The sequence below is a fragment of the Triticum aestivum genome, chromosome 7B (genome assembly GCF_018294505.1).
Source record: "Triticum aestivum cultivar Chinese Spring chromosome 7B, IWGSC CS RefSeq v2.1, whole genome shotgun sequence".
Lineage (NCBI taxonomy): Eukaryota > Viridiplantae > Streptophyta > Magnoliopsida > Poales > Poaceae > Triticum > Triticum aestivum.
The window spans coordinates 651,699,133-651,714,197 of record NC_057813.1 but is presented as its reverse complement, the minus strand read 5'-3'; the positions used below and the strand labels follow the sequence as shown (position 1 = coordinate 651,714,197).

The window sequence follows — 15,065 nt, the reverse complement described above, 5'->3', positions numbered from 1 at the left end:
TCGATACTACCACACATTGGGTTCCGGTAACTCAGCCCCTCTCGACTTATTAACCAACTTGGTCTCTGTCCAGGAGTCGCAACTAGTTTCTGGTGTTTGTAGGTAGTGTTAGTAGTCTACCAAGTGGCACCCGGCCAGGTGGGCTTGGGACAGACTAGGCACAGTGGCACGATGTACCAAGTGGCACCCGGATGGTGGGCTTGGGAACCCTGCTCACATCGTTTGGGGCCGTGAGCGACACACCGGCCGGATCTCCTTACGGATGGAACCCGAATAGGCGATAAACCTGGACTAGAGTCTTGTGTGGTTAGTCAGGTCGTGGCCGACACCCTCGCCAGGCTTCCGCTTGAAGGTTGCCGAGATACATGACGTGTACATGGCGGTAAGTGGCGAGAGCGTGTGTGAAGAAGTACACCCCTGCAGGGTTAACATGATCTATTCGAATAGCCGGGTCCGCGGTTATGGACTTCTTGGATGCTTACATGGTACATAGACAACTTGAAGTGGATACTCTAAAATGCTCAAGACAAGTGTGAGTGCTATGGATGGCCTTCTCGTAGGGAGACGGGGATGAATCCATAGTAGTGTATTGTGTGGTGATTAGTGGACTCGTGTGCGCCATCTCACCTCAAGAAGTTTCTCGTAGTCGTAGAACAGGATAGCCACAGAGTCAAAGCTGGCTTGCTGCAACTAAACCCCACATTACCCTCTTGATACAAATGCATGTATGATAGGATCTGATGTAAGTCTTGCTGAGTACCTTTGTACTCATGTTGCTTTATTTATGTTTTTGCAGCGGAGACTTCGGTCTTACTAGTGTCTTGTGGACTTCGACAAGTAGCTTGTACCTCAGCTACGATCTTGATCGGATGTTGTAGATAGTCAGGCTCTTCAGCCTTTTTCATTTGTAGATGTCTGTACTCAGACATGTAATGCTTCCGCTTGTTGCTTGTTTGCTCTGAATGTTGGGTCATGTGACCCCTGTTTGTAATAAATGCTATGATGGCTCTTCTGAGCCTTTATCTATATGAGTTGTTGAGTTATGTTGTGATGCCATGTTGTACAGCACATACTTGCATGTTATGCGTACGTGTAATGTGTATTGCTATGTGTGGGATCTGACTATCTAGTTGTTTATCCTTAGTAGCCTCTCTTACCGGGAAATGTCTCCTAGTGCTTCCACTGAGCCCTGGTAGCTTGCTACTGCTCCGGAACACTTAGGCTGGCCGGCATGTGTCCTTCTTCGTTCCTGTGTCTGTCCCTTCGGGGAAATGTCACGCGGTGTCTACCGGAGTCCTGTTAGCCTGCTACAGCCTGGTTTACCGGAGTCCTGCTAGCCCAGTTGCTACAGCCCGGATTCACTCGCTGATGACCGACACGTTCGATGTTGGGTCATGTATGCCTGTCCCTGTAAGTTAGTGCCACTTCGGGTTCACGACTAGCCATGTCAGCCCGGGTTCTTGTCATATGGATGCTAGCGACACTATCATATACGTGTGCCAAAAGGCGCAAACGGTCCCGGACATGGTAAGGCGACACCCGTGGGAATACCGTGCGTGAGGCCGCAAAGTGATATGAGGTGTTACATGCTAGATCGGTGTGGCATAGAATCGGGGTCCTGACAGCTTTGGTATCAGAGCCTGACTGCCTGTAGGATTACCAAGCCAAACTGGTCGAAGTTGAGTCTAGAAATTCTTTAGTTATGTAAGGGAATTGATTGTGGGAAGGAACGTAAGGCTCTTTTTACTCCTTTACCTCATGGCCTTCTGATCTGAGTCATCCTATCTTTCCTACGGGGTTAAGGAACTAGGCTCTCTCTTCCGTCTATCAGGATCACGTGTTACTACTCCGTAGTCCCATAGGATTGGTTGATCAGAGTCATATCCCAGTTTCGAGTACTTCCGGTGTAGTCTGTTTAGTACTATCCCAGAACCTTGAGTGGTGTTGTTGAGTTGTTGTACTACCCCATTTTTAGCAGGATGTCTCATTCTGAGCATTTTACTGCCGTTATGCTGCCGGAATTTCCCTAGGAGTTTGAGAGTTACTAATTTCCTTGTCCTACATTCTACAGCCTATAGTTGATGCTGATTCCGTCCTTGGTTTCGTTTCTCAGGATGTCATCAGTTAAGCGAAGTTCTGTTGCTCGTAGCCAGAACCACGGAGATGGTAGGGATGAGGATCCTCCCGACCAGCCTTCGTTGGCAGAGTTCATGTTAGAAATGGAGAGGAACAAGCGTGAGTCTAACCGCTTGTTGGCACGTATCGAGGAGAACACTGCACATCAGTTCAAAGGGTCTGTAACCATTCATGACATCATTCGCTTGCACCCACCTACCTTTCATCATTCCATCGAGCCACTCGATGCAGATGACTGGCTCCGTAGCATCACTCATAAGTTGCGTTCCGCGAACGTAGCTGAAGATGACAAGGTCACCTATGCCACATACCACCTGGAAGGTCCTGCTAGTCTTTGGTGGCAGAACTATGAGGCTATGCTTCCAGCTGGCCAGATTCCTACCTGGAGGGATTTCACTGAGGCTTTTCGCGAGCATCACATTCCTGAGGCCCTCATTGATCGCAAGAGAGAAGAGTTCTGTAGTTTCACCCAGAGTAAGATGGCTGTTGATGCTTACAGTAGAGAGTTTGAGAACCTCGCCCGCTATGCCACAGAAGAGGTGTCCACGGACGCCAAGAAGCAGGCTAGGTTCCGGAAGGGTCTCAACCCCAAGTTGCGTCGTGATCTCCACCTGCATCATTGTGATACATTCCAAGCTCTTGTGAACAAGGCCATCAATGCAGAGACAGCTCAGCTCACTTACGAGGAGTCTCGTAAGCACACCCGTGATTTGGGATCTTCCTCCGGTTCTAGTTCTCAGAAGCGCCGGATTTGGGTTCCAAACTCCGCTCTTCCTTCTGGATATACACCGAGGCCATCTTATGTGGTGCCTCCCCAGCTCAGTCAGTATGTTCCACCCAGGCCTACTGGTAGACCGCTTGTCAGTGCGGGTCCACGTCCAACTTCAGGGACTTTCTTCACATGCGGGAAGCCAGGGCACTATGCACGTGACTGCTCTCAGACTAGTTATGCTCCACCCCAGCCCGAGAAGTCTGTTGGCTATGTTAAGCCACCATGCAAGATGATCAGTGTCAAGTCAGCTCCCACTGAACATGGACGCGTGCATCACGTCTCAGCTAAAGACGCTCATGATGATCCGGATGTCGTTCTTGGTACACTCCTTGTCAATTGCCATCCAGCATCGGTTTTGTTCGATACTGGAGCGTCTCACTCCTTCATTTCTGAAAGCTATGCTAACTTGCACAACATGTCATTTTGTGATATGCCCTCTCCACTGGTCATTCAAACTCCTGGATCCAAATGGCAAACCTCTAGTGTAAGCCATGGTAACGAAATCCTTGTAGACAGACTTGTATTCCTCGCATCACTTATAGCCCTCAAGTCTACAGATATTAACATCATCTTGGGTATGGACTGGATGAAAGCTCATTATGCCAAGATTGATTGTTACACCAGGTCTGTTCAGCTTACACACCCATCTGGCAAGATAGTCACTGTCTCCACTAGAGTTGCAAAGCGTCAGCTCTATTCTCTTAATGCCAGCCCTCTTCCAGACCTTGAAGATATCCCGGTAGTCCGTGACTTTCCGGATGTCTTTCCAGAGGAACTGCCAGGTGTTCCACCTGACAGAGATGTAGAGTTCGTCATAGATCTTATTCCAGGAACTGCTCCAATCTCTAGGAGACCTTACAAGATGGCACCCTTAGAACTAGCCGAGCTTAAGAAACAACTTGATGAGTCCTTGCAAAAGGGTTTCATCCGTCCTAGTTCTTCTCCTTGGGCTTGCCCCGTCCTCTTCGTCAAGAAGAAGGATGGTACGGACCGGATGGTTGTAGATTATCGTCCTATTAATTTGGTCACGATAAAGAACAAATATCCGCTCCCCAGGATCAACGACCTGTATGATCAGCTCGCTGGATCCTCAGTCTTCTCCAAGATGGATTTGAGGTTAGGCTACCACCAAATCAAGATCAGAAATGGGGACATTCCTAAGACGGCCTTTGTCACTCGTTATGGCCAGTACGAGTACACCGTCATGTCTTTCGGTCTAACCAACGCCCCAGCTACTTTCTCCCGCTTGATGAACTCGATCTTCATGGAGTACTTAGATAAGTTCGTCGTGGTTTACCTCGATGATATTCTTATTTACTCGAAGAACGAGGAAGAGCATGCCGAACATCTTAGACTTGTGTTAGAAAAACTCAGAGAGCACCGCCTTTATGCCAAGTTCTCCAAGTGTGAATTTTGGTTGCCAGAAGTGACCTACCTAGGCCACGTAATCTCTGGTAAGGGCATTGCTGTCAACCCGAGAGAGTTAAGGCCGTTCTCGATTGGACTCCACCTGAAACCGTTAAACAAGTTAGGAGTTTCCTTGGTCTAGCCAGCTATTGTCGCCGCTTTGTTGAAAACTTCTCCAAAGTAGCCAAACCCCTCACGGAACTTCTCAAGAAAGATAAAAAGTTTGAGTGGTCCCCACAGTGTGAGTACAGTTTTCAGGAACTGAAAAGACGCCTGACTTCTGCTCCCATACTTGTGCCACCGGATTTCACTAAGGACTTTGTTATCTACTGCGACGCCTCACGACAGGGACTAGGTTGCATTCTTATGCAGGATCGTCATGTGATTGCCTATGCATCTCGACAGTTGCATCCACATGAGGAGAATTATCCTACACATGATCTAGAGCTTGCAGCCGTAGTCTATGCACTCAAGACCTGGCGACATTACCTTCTTGGTAAACGTTGCGAGATCTACACCGATCACCAGAGTCTCAAGTATATCTTCACCCAACCAGATTTGAACCTTAGGCAAAGACGTTGGTTGGAGTTGATCTCAGATTATGATCTAGGGATTACCTACACTCCAGGCAAAGCTAATGTCATGGCTGATGCGCTAAGTCGTAAATCCTATTGCAACAATCTCATGTTGCAGCAGGGCCAACCACTTCTCCATGAGGAATTCTGTAAGCTTAACTTCACATTGCTCCTCACGGATTCCTTTCTACCTTGGAGGCGAAACCTACTATTGTGGATCATATCATAGAAGTCCCAGAAGCATGATACGGGAATTACCCGAATCAAGAAGAATATCTCCAAGGGAGTAGCTGGTTGTTTCTCTATGGATGAACGAGGTGTTGTTTACTTTGGGAACCGCTTGGTGGTTCCCAAGAGTCAGCAGATGCAACAATTGATTCTTAAGGAGGCGCATGAATCCCTCTCACGATTCATCCCGGTAGTACTAAGATGTATCAGGACCTACGCCAGAGGTTCTGGTGGACTAGGATGAAGAGAGAAATCGCTCAGTTCATTGCCAACTGTGACGTTTGCCGTCGCGTTAAGACAGAGCATCAGAGACCTGCTGGCACCCTTTAGCCTTTAGCTATTCCTGAGTGGAAATGGGATAAAGTTGGTATGGACTTCATCACCGGCTTTCCCAGGACCAAGAGAGGGAATAATGCTATCTTCGTAGTCGTTGATCGTCTTTCCAAGGTGGCTCACTTCCTTCCTGTTCGAGAGAGTATCACCGCTAGTCAGCTCGCTGACTTATATATTTCTCGAATAGTGTCACTTCATGGTGTTCCACTAGAGATCAATTCAGACCGTGGTAGTCTTTTCACTTCTCATTTCTGGGAGAGTTTCCAAACTGCCATGGGAACCCATCTTTCCTTCAGTACCGCTTTCCACCCTCAGTCGAGTGGTCAGGTGGAAAGGGTCAACCAAATTCTCGAAGACATGCTTAGAGCTTGCGTTATCTCATTCGGTATGGATTGGGAGAAATGTCTTCCTTTCGCCGAGTTTGCTTATAACAATAGCTATCAATCCAGTCTCAAGAAAGCTCCTTTTGAGGTTCTCTATGGACAAAGATGTCGAACACCTTTGAACTAGTCAGAAACCGGTGAAAGACAATTCTTTGGACCGGACATGATCCAGGAGGCAGAAGAGCAAGTTCGCATCATTCGTGAGAATTTGAAAACAGCCCAGTCTCGTCAAAAGAGCCAGTATGATCGTCATCATAAGGATATGACTTATGAAGTTGGCGACAAAGCTTACCTTCGGGTTACTCCTTTGAAGGGTACCCATCGTTTCGGTATCAAGGGCAAGTTGGCTCCTCGTTACATTGGTCCTTTTCGCATTCTCGCTAAACGAGGAGAGGTTGCCTACCAGTTGGAACTACCCCCACATCTTTCTCGAGTTCATGATGTCTTCCACGTCTCTCAACTCAGGCGTTGCTTCTCGGATCCTATCCGCGGAGTGGACCACGAAACGCTTGATCTCCAAGATAACCTCACATACCGAGAGTACCCGGTTCGCATTCTTGATCAAGCAGAGCGTGTCACTCGACATCATAAAATTAAGTTTCTCAAGGTTCAGTGGTCTCATCATTCCGACAAAGAAGCTACTTGGGAGCGAGAAGATCGTCTTCGACTGGAGTACCCCACTTTCTTTCCGTCGACCCCTGAATCTCGGGACGAGATTTTTTCAAGTGGGGACGAGTTGTCACATCCCTAGTTCTGGTATGACCTAGGCTAGCTAGTCATTTGTGCATCATGTTTAAATTCCATTTAAATTTGAAATGGCTGGGGATTTGTGAAACCCTCAGAATCATTTCTGGAAATGACCCAAATAAAAATTGCTCCAAAAAGGTCCAAGAAAATGCTCATGTTGCTCTCTGAAAATATTGGACAGAGATAAAAAAAATCAAACCAATATTTTTAAAGAGCCCATAAGTATTTATTTTTGGCATTGGAATTAATGCATAAATATTTGCATTGGATATATATTTGTTATATATATAATATATGTCCAAAAATTATGCCATTTGTTGAGGAGCTCTGGAATAATGCCACTAGTTCCTACAAAAATTGGCATTAGTAAATAAAATGATTTAATATTATTATTAAATCAAAACAAATGTCAGAAAAATAGAAAAGAAAAAGAAATGGAAAACCTACCTGGACTTACCTGCAACCCCTGTGCAGCCCAGCAGCCTAGCAGGCCGGCCCAGCCAGCAGGCGGCCCAGCCCAACTGACAGGAGCTTCTTCAAGGTCCTGCCAGTAGGAGCAGCTGCGTGGCCGGCATGCCGCAGCCGCGCCACCACCTCCTCCCTGCCTGCCTGTCCTCCCCCTCGTCGCTCTGGATGACCCGAACGACGCCACGCGACGCCCCGCACCTCTCTCCGCTTTCTCATTCCTCCCCCTCCCCTGGTTTCTCTCCCACGCGCACGGCCGAACGCCATCATCGCCGCTGCTCGCCGTTACCGTAGCCACCGCCTCTCCCTCGCCTCTCCGACCAGCTCAGAAGCTCCGCCACGTTGCCGTCCACCTCTCCATCGAGCCACGCGACGCGGGAAGCCCTGGAGAGCCGCCATCGCTGCCGTCTTCATCTCCGGTCACCGAAGATCATCCTCGCCGCCCCGCCGATTCCAGCCGTCCCCGAGCCCGCTTCGATGCCTGCAGCAACCGCTGTGAGCTGCCGCTCCTCCTCCCCCTCTCCGTTCTCCTCCTCGCACGCCGTAGCGACTGCACCTAGCTCGACCGCACCCGCCGCCCCCTTCGCTCGCCGCCGACACGCCTCCGGCGACCTTTTGGTCCACCGGGCGTGTCCATCACCCTCGCCGCATCACGCACGCACACACCAGCACTCCAACTCTCCCGCACGCGCACCACAGCGCAGCTCGCGCCTCACCCGAGCTCCGGCCGCCGCGGCCGAGCTCCTCGCTGTCGCCTCCGGCCACCCCAGGCCCGGCTGGCACCACCGCCTGACGCGCGCTGGTCTGGGCTCTCGAACGAGCCCAGCCACGCTGCGAACGGGGCACCGTAGCCCGTTTCCGCGGCGCTCCACCGTTTCGGGCCTCGCCGGCGGCTTAACGCCGGTGGGGTTGACCGCCTTGACCGCGCCGGCCTGTCAGGTGGGTCCGGCTCGTCAGGTGATTAGCTTAAGCTAATCACCACCTAATCTAACCCCTTGACACTGACAGTGGGTCCCGGCGCCCTAATCTTTTAATTAGGCTTAAACTAACCCCTGTTTAACCTTGAGTCACTGACGTGTGGACCCCACTGGTCAGGTTTGACCTGGTCAGCTACAGTTGACTCGCTGACATCACAGTGACGCAGTGCTGATGCAGTTAATTCTTTTCTGGATTTAAAACTAATCAGGAAATTCCAGAAAATGATTCAAACTTGAAAAAATCATAGAAATTCAACCGTAACTCAGATTGAAATAATTTATATATGAAAAATTATCAAAAAAATTCAATATATCCATCTGTACTAGTTTCATGCATGACAATCTAACTTATACCTACTGTATAAGTGAAACACTAAAATGGCATTTATAAAGGGCCTAACTTGGAGTTGCATTTGAATTCCGGGTTCAAATGGACTTCAACCAAATGAATGCTAACAGCATTAGCACAAGCAGCATCACATCTTCATGCCATGTTCATGCATCATATTGTTGCATATGCTTGTGTATTGATTGTCGACACCGTTCCTTCTCGATAGGTCCTGCTCCAGAGACCGTTTCAGAGTACCTGTCTGAGGAGCAGTGCCTTCCTTGTTGATCTACCAGGCAAGCAAACCCCCTTGTTCATTCCTATACAATCCTACTCTCTCGCTCCTGCTCTTAGCTATTGCATTAGGACAACAACGATTCAACTGCTACTTTGTGCTGCGGTAGTTGAACCCATTCCTCTGCATGACCTGTCGTTGCCACAGTAAATAGTTGAAACCCACTAGCATGTGTAGGAGTTGATTGAAGCCACTGTTGTGTTCCTACCATGCTATTCCTGCTATTGCTTAGAGTTGTGTTAGGTCTGATTCATTGGGAATGAATTGGAGTGTTATGATATGTTCTGATGCTGAGAGTTAAGTGTGTGAACACGATTTGGTAAAGGTAGCGGTGAGAGGCCATGTAGGAGTACATGGTGGGTTGTCTCACTGGAACCGTCCTTAAGCACTGAGTTCTATGTATGTTGTCCAATGACTCGATACTACCACACATTGGGTTCCGGTAACTCGGCCCCTCTCGACTTATTAACCAACTTGGTCTCTGTCCAGGAGTCGCAACTAGTTTCTGGTGTTTGTAGGTAGTGTTAGTAGTCTACCAAGTGGCACCCGGCCAGGTGGGCTTGGGACAGACTAGGCACAGTGGCATGGTGTACCAAGTGGCACCCGGATGGTGGGCTTGGGAACCCTGCTCACATCGTTTGGGGCCATGAGCGACACCCCGGTCGGATCTCCTTGCGGATGGAACCCGAATAGGCGATAAACATGGACTAGAGTCTTGTGTGGTTAGTCAGGTCGTGGCCGACTCCCTCGCCAGGCTTCCGCTTGAAGGTTGCCGAGATACATGACGTGTACATGGCGGTAAGTGGCGAGAGCGTGTGTGAAGAAGTACACCCCTGCAGGGTTAACATGATCTATTCGAATAGCCGGGTCCGCGGTTATGGACTTCTTGGATGCTTACATGGTACATAGACAACTTGAAGTGGATACTCTAAAATGCTCAAGACAAGTGTGAGTGCTATGGATGGCTTACCCGTAGGGAGACGGGGATGAATCCATAGTAGTGTATTGTGTGGTGATTAGTGGACTCGTGTACGTTGTCTCACCTCAAGAAGTTTCTCGTAGTCGTAGAACAGGATAGCCACAGAGTCAAAGCTGGCTTGCTGCAACTAAACCCCACATTACCCTCTTGATACAAATGCATGTATGATAGGATCTGATGTAAGTCTTGCTGAGTACCTTTGTACTCATGTTGCTTTATTTATGTTTTTGCAGCGGAGACTTCGGTCTTACTAGTGTCTTTGTGGACTTCGACGAGTAGCTTGTACCTCAGCTACGATCTTGATCGGATGTTGTAGATAGTCAGGCTCTTTAGCCTTTTTCATTTGTAGATGTCTGTACTCAGACATGTAATGCTTCCGCTTGTTGCTTGTTTGCTCTGAATGTTGGGTCATGTGACCCCTGTTTGTAATAAATGCTATGATGGCTCTTCTGAGCCTTTATCTATATGAGTTGTTGAGTTATGCTGTGATGCCATGTTGTACAGCACATACTTGCATGTTATGCGTATGTGTAATGTGTATTGCTATGTGTGGGATCTGACTATCTAGTTGTTTATCCTTAGTAGCCTCTCTTACCGGGAAATGTCTCCTAGTGCTTCCACTGAGCCCTGGTAGCTTGCTACTGCTCCGGAACACTTAGGCTGGCCGGCATGTGTCCTTCTTCGTTCCTGTGTCTGTCCCTTTGGGGAAATGTCACACGGTGTCCATCGGAGTCCTGTTAGCCTGCTACAGCCCGGTTTACCGGAGTCCTGCTAGCCCAGTTGCTACAACCCGGATTCACTCGCTGATGACCGACAGGTTCGATGCTGGGTCATGTATGCCTGTCCCTGTAAGTTAGTGCCACTTCGGGTTCACGACTAGCCATGTCAGCCCGGGTTCTTGTCATATGGATGCTAGTGACACTATCATATATGTGTGCCAAAAGGCGCAAACGGTCCCGGGCATGGTAAGGCGACTCCCGTGGGAATACCGTGCGTGAGGCCACAAAGTGCTATGAGGTGTTACATGCTAGATCGATGTGGCATAGAATCGGGGTCCTGACACAACACATGCATAGACACTCAACAAAGCTGTGTTTATGATGAGCATGTCTCTCCTAGTGCAGCATCACTAGTGCTCCCTCTAACTTGGCACTGTTATATGTGGTTGCATGTTATGTGTGATGTCTAGCTTGTATTGCTTCTAATTTTTTTGAATTCCATCTGCTTACTTTACACATTATACTTGAATAAGACACGTGTTCCTGTTTCTATAACATACAATGTTTTTCTATCACACAATGTTCTTACATCAAATTACTACTGTTGTGTAACCTGCAACAATCACTTATAATAAGACACGTTTGACTTCGGAGTGTGATATAGGTTACATCTCACATTCTTTTCTAGTTTGTAGTACTAATTTGTTGAAATGACACTTATGACGAGACAGTTTTAACTTGGTAGAGTGATATTCGTTGCATCTTTCATATGGTGTCTAGCTTTCATCTATCTATACCTCTACTAATTCTTGACTCTCTAGAAATTTCCATGTTAATTAGATTTTACGAGCCGTTAATTTGGTGGGGCCATGTTATTACGGTTCAGATTAACCCATGTAACTTTTGGCTGAAAATAGCTTAATTCGCCCCAAGAAAAATAGAAGGCCCATCGTCCTTTCATCTCACACGGCTGTAGAATATCTCACAATATCTCACGGTTGTAAAAATAGAATCGGCTGGTAGTCCTTTCATCTCACGGTTGTGGAAATAGAGTCCATGTTTGATTCAACCCAAAATAATTGCTACGAAGGGTTTCGATCGTGCCTGTGCACGCCCAGCCCCTTACCTTCACGGGTGTGTTTAAAAAAACTTCATGGGTGAATTAACCAGCACGGGCATGCCACGCCTCCGGCATTGCCAACAAGATGCTGATGCCGTCACATGGATCATGCACGCTGTGTCGCCGCCGTTGTTGATGGGATGGTCATGCTGTCGCATGGATCGTGCACGCCATGCGGTCGCCGTTGTCGGTGAGATGGTGATGCTGTTGCATGGATCATGTATGTCACGCCGCTGCCGTTGTTGACGAGATGGTGATGCTATCGTACGTGTACACCATGCCTTTGCCGTTGTCGACAAGATGGTGGTGCTATCATAGATGTACGCCATGCCGCTGTCGTTGTCAACAAGATGGTGGTGCTATCGTACGTGTACGCCACGCCACTGGCGTTGTTGACGAGATGGTGGGGCTATCATTTGGATCCTCCGCCCCCTTTTTCTCGATCAGGATTGCCTCAATGCAAAGCCTGTCCAAGGACATACGATTCCCATCCCAATCTATCTGCTATTCCACCATCCCTCATCTCCACGAAAAGAAGTATTGCCACATGGATAGATTTTCTCTTCCCCGCAAGTAAGTTTGGGCATGGACCTGGTGTGCTCTCAGAGATAAGGATTGTTGATAATGTGTGCTATCCAATAATTCAAGCCCCAATGTTCTCACGTGTAATCTTGGGATCATGGAGATCAATTCGTCTCACAACTATGCCCCATCAGGTGAACTTCACCAAAGAGTAAATAAGTACTAATCTTCAAAAGTTTGTGTTCTTTTACATGTCAAATTTGATTGCTTTCTAATGTTCTTTTTACAAACAGTTGTCGTATTTATTTGGATGCTCGAACCTGTTTTGCTCCAGCTTTGCAAATACAACCAAATTTAAGTCATTATAATTTGAATGCATGATATAAGTAGTGCTGATAGATTGTTTAGTTAGATTGAGATGGGAATCATATATTTTTCTGCTGTACAAGGTTCAAAACAATCGTGTGGTGATATGGTCCGGGTGATTGGCCATGAGGATGATTCATGGAAACTGTACCTCAGTGTAATTTGGATACTCCATTAACCTTAACAACGATGAACTTATTATCCTTGGCATGATAGTATTTGATGAAGAGGCGTTTTATCTGTACAAGCGTACAGTTTTCTAACATAAACATGCTACTATAAGTTAATTGTAGTTATTATAACAAGTGAGGCATCTTTGAACTGCATTATAATTGTTTCAGGCCACTCTGATACATGGGAAGGTAATGAAAAATATGGTAACATGTTCAGTCCATTGATCCAAGAAGGTTCAGTCCGCCACAAATATATATCAGGTAATACGCTATCCTGTATTTCCTTTTTTTTGGTGGAGCGGCTATCATATATTTCCAATTGATAAGATCCTGGGGTACCTGACCACTATCGATTGATCAGCTCATGTGTTACCTGCACCCATGGTGAATATAACAAGGAGATCAAACTATGTGAATTCTAATTGGTTGATATCATCAGGTGATTGATTTTGCACATTACTGCTCATGTTTGGTTTTATGTTAGCATGGTGGCATATGTCTCTATATACTCTTAATTTTCTATGTAATCCTGCTACCTGTTTACTTTTAAGATGAACGATGTGGTCTGTGTTTGAAAGATTACAGTGCTCATAAAGATTAATAGGAGTTACCCTGTATCAACTAAGATAACCTTATTGCACAATATATAATAGTGGTTTACCAGTATGTACCAAATATGCAATTTTCTATGGTAGTATTTGCAGCACCCTAATTCTCATCATACTTTTAGTTATAACTAAAATGAATGTCAGAGCTAATTTGAAGCTGTAGCACGGTTGTTATGCGCCAAACATGGTGTAGGAGTAACTCACTCAAATTGGACCAGTCGAGGTTAACTTTTCCATATCATTTTAAATATATACGCAGAAACGTACAGTTTCTTAGACCATAGATGTTTTTGTGCTTTAAGTATTCGACCTAACATACCATCCATAATCCCATTGGAAGCTTCCCTTGCTTTGTACACAATATTGATACTACCTGTTATCCATTATGCAGAACAATGAAGTCGTTAGTAAGAACATCTCAACCTTTTTATACTTGCAAGAATATCCCATATATACTAGGAAGGTGACGTTGTAAATTTCTGTAATATTTCTGAATGTTGTGCAATGGTAATCTAATTGCACATGATTAACTGCATGCTATGGTGTAGTCATTGTGCACATGGTTGTCCTACAATGGGCTTTTGAAATTATGCAACCGTGTGCACTGAGGGGTATTAAATCACGGGGTTTTGTCTATACAATTGTGTGGATTGTGGTCAACAATGCACACGGGTGCACCTTCATCAGCGACCGGCTCGGAGCGACAGGCCCAAACAGAGTGCACTCAGTTTCTCAACCATGTGCTTGCGTGAGGTATGTAGGCAGAATCACACTGATCTCCATTTGTCTTTTATATTGTCATAGGCACAGACTGATTTTAGGTACCTGCACACAGTGCCGGATCTTCAGCTTCTACTAAGATGATCTATATTGTCATGTTTTTGTACAATGCTGGTACAAATGCACCAAATATCATATACTTAAATAAACAATTCAAGGATCAAAACACATCATCGAGGACATCAAAATACTAGGACCAAGAACACATGTCATGTTGTATATATATTCTGATGAAGAATCAGAAAAGGAGTATAGTAAGAATAAACATGAAGACATATTCAACGAATCAACTCTTAATAGAAATGGTGCAATAACTTGCAGAAACCTGGTGTTTACTGTAGTATAAGGACAGGTTGCATATTAATGGCTATTTAATCATTTAGGATGTAATATAATAATGGGGCATCAAATTGGTACTTTATATAAATTTCGTCATTATTTTAAGATTATTTTGAGAAATTTAAGATATGGAAAAAAATTACAGACAAGTTTCCTAAATTGGATTGCTTAATTAAGAGTGGCTTTACATCATTTGGTACGTGTACTTGCAAAATGGAATCAAGAAAACCATGGCGTGCCTTCCATGAAAATTTATATCTGCCACCACAATAAAAATTATTAAGTAACAGAAAAATGATGGCAGTTGGAAATGGCTTAACTCTATTGCTTGATTATGATTATTATTAAAAGTTAAATTTATTAATATACTAGCCCGTGCGAATGCACGGGTTAACGACTAGTTGCTTCTAATTTGTTGAAATGCCTTCTCCTTAGTTTACACATCATAAGCTGTGAATATGCAATGTTGTGAATATGCAATGGCACTAATGACGAGAGACCTCTAACATGGTAGTGTGATGTTGTTTGCATCTTGCATATGATTTATTTCTTGTACTGCTTCACATTTGTTTAAACGCCCTTTATGCTGAGACACTGTTAACTTGCCAAAGCGATATTTGTAGCATCTTTCATATGGTGGCTACCTTCCACTCCATTTCTTCTAATTTGGTGAAATGTCTTCTTCTTAGTTTACACATCATAGTTCTGGTTATCTATCTCGTCCTGTTTTTCATACATATTACATCCTCCTATCATGTGGTTGTCTAACATCAAAGTTCAGTTCGTCTGCATCACGCATCAATTTGTTCTGAA

At 45.8% G+C, this 15,065-nt stretch overlaps 1 long non-coding RNA gene across 1 annotated transcript; it reads left to right on the top strand.

Moving 5' to 3' along the window:
* The first annotated feature begins 11,563 nt into the window (after positions 1-11,563).
* Positions 11,564-12,964, top strand: LOC123156233 (uncharacterized). Its single transcript, XR_006477925.1, has 3 exons — positions 11,564-12,180; positions 12,694-12,786; positions 12,887-12,964. It is a non-coding gene; the product is annotated as an uncharacterized lncRNA (long non-coding RNA).
* The last annotated feature ends 2,101 nt before the right edge of the window (positions 12,965-15,065 follow it).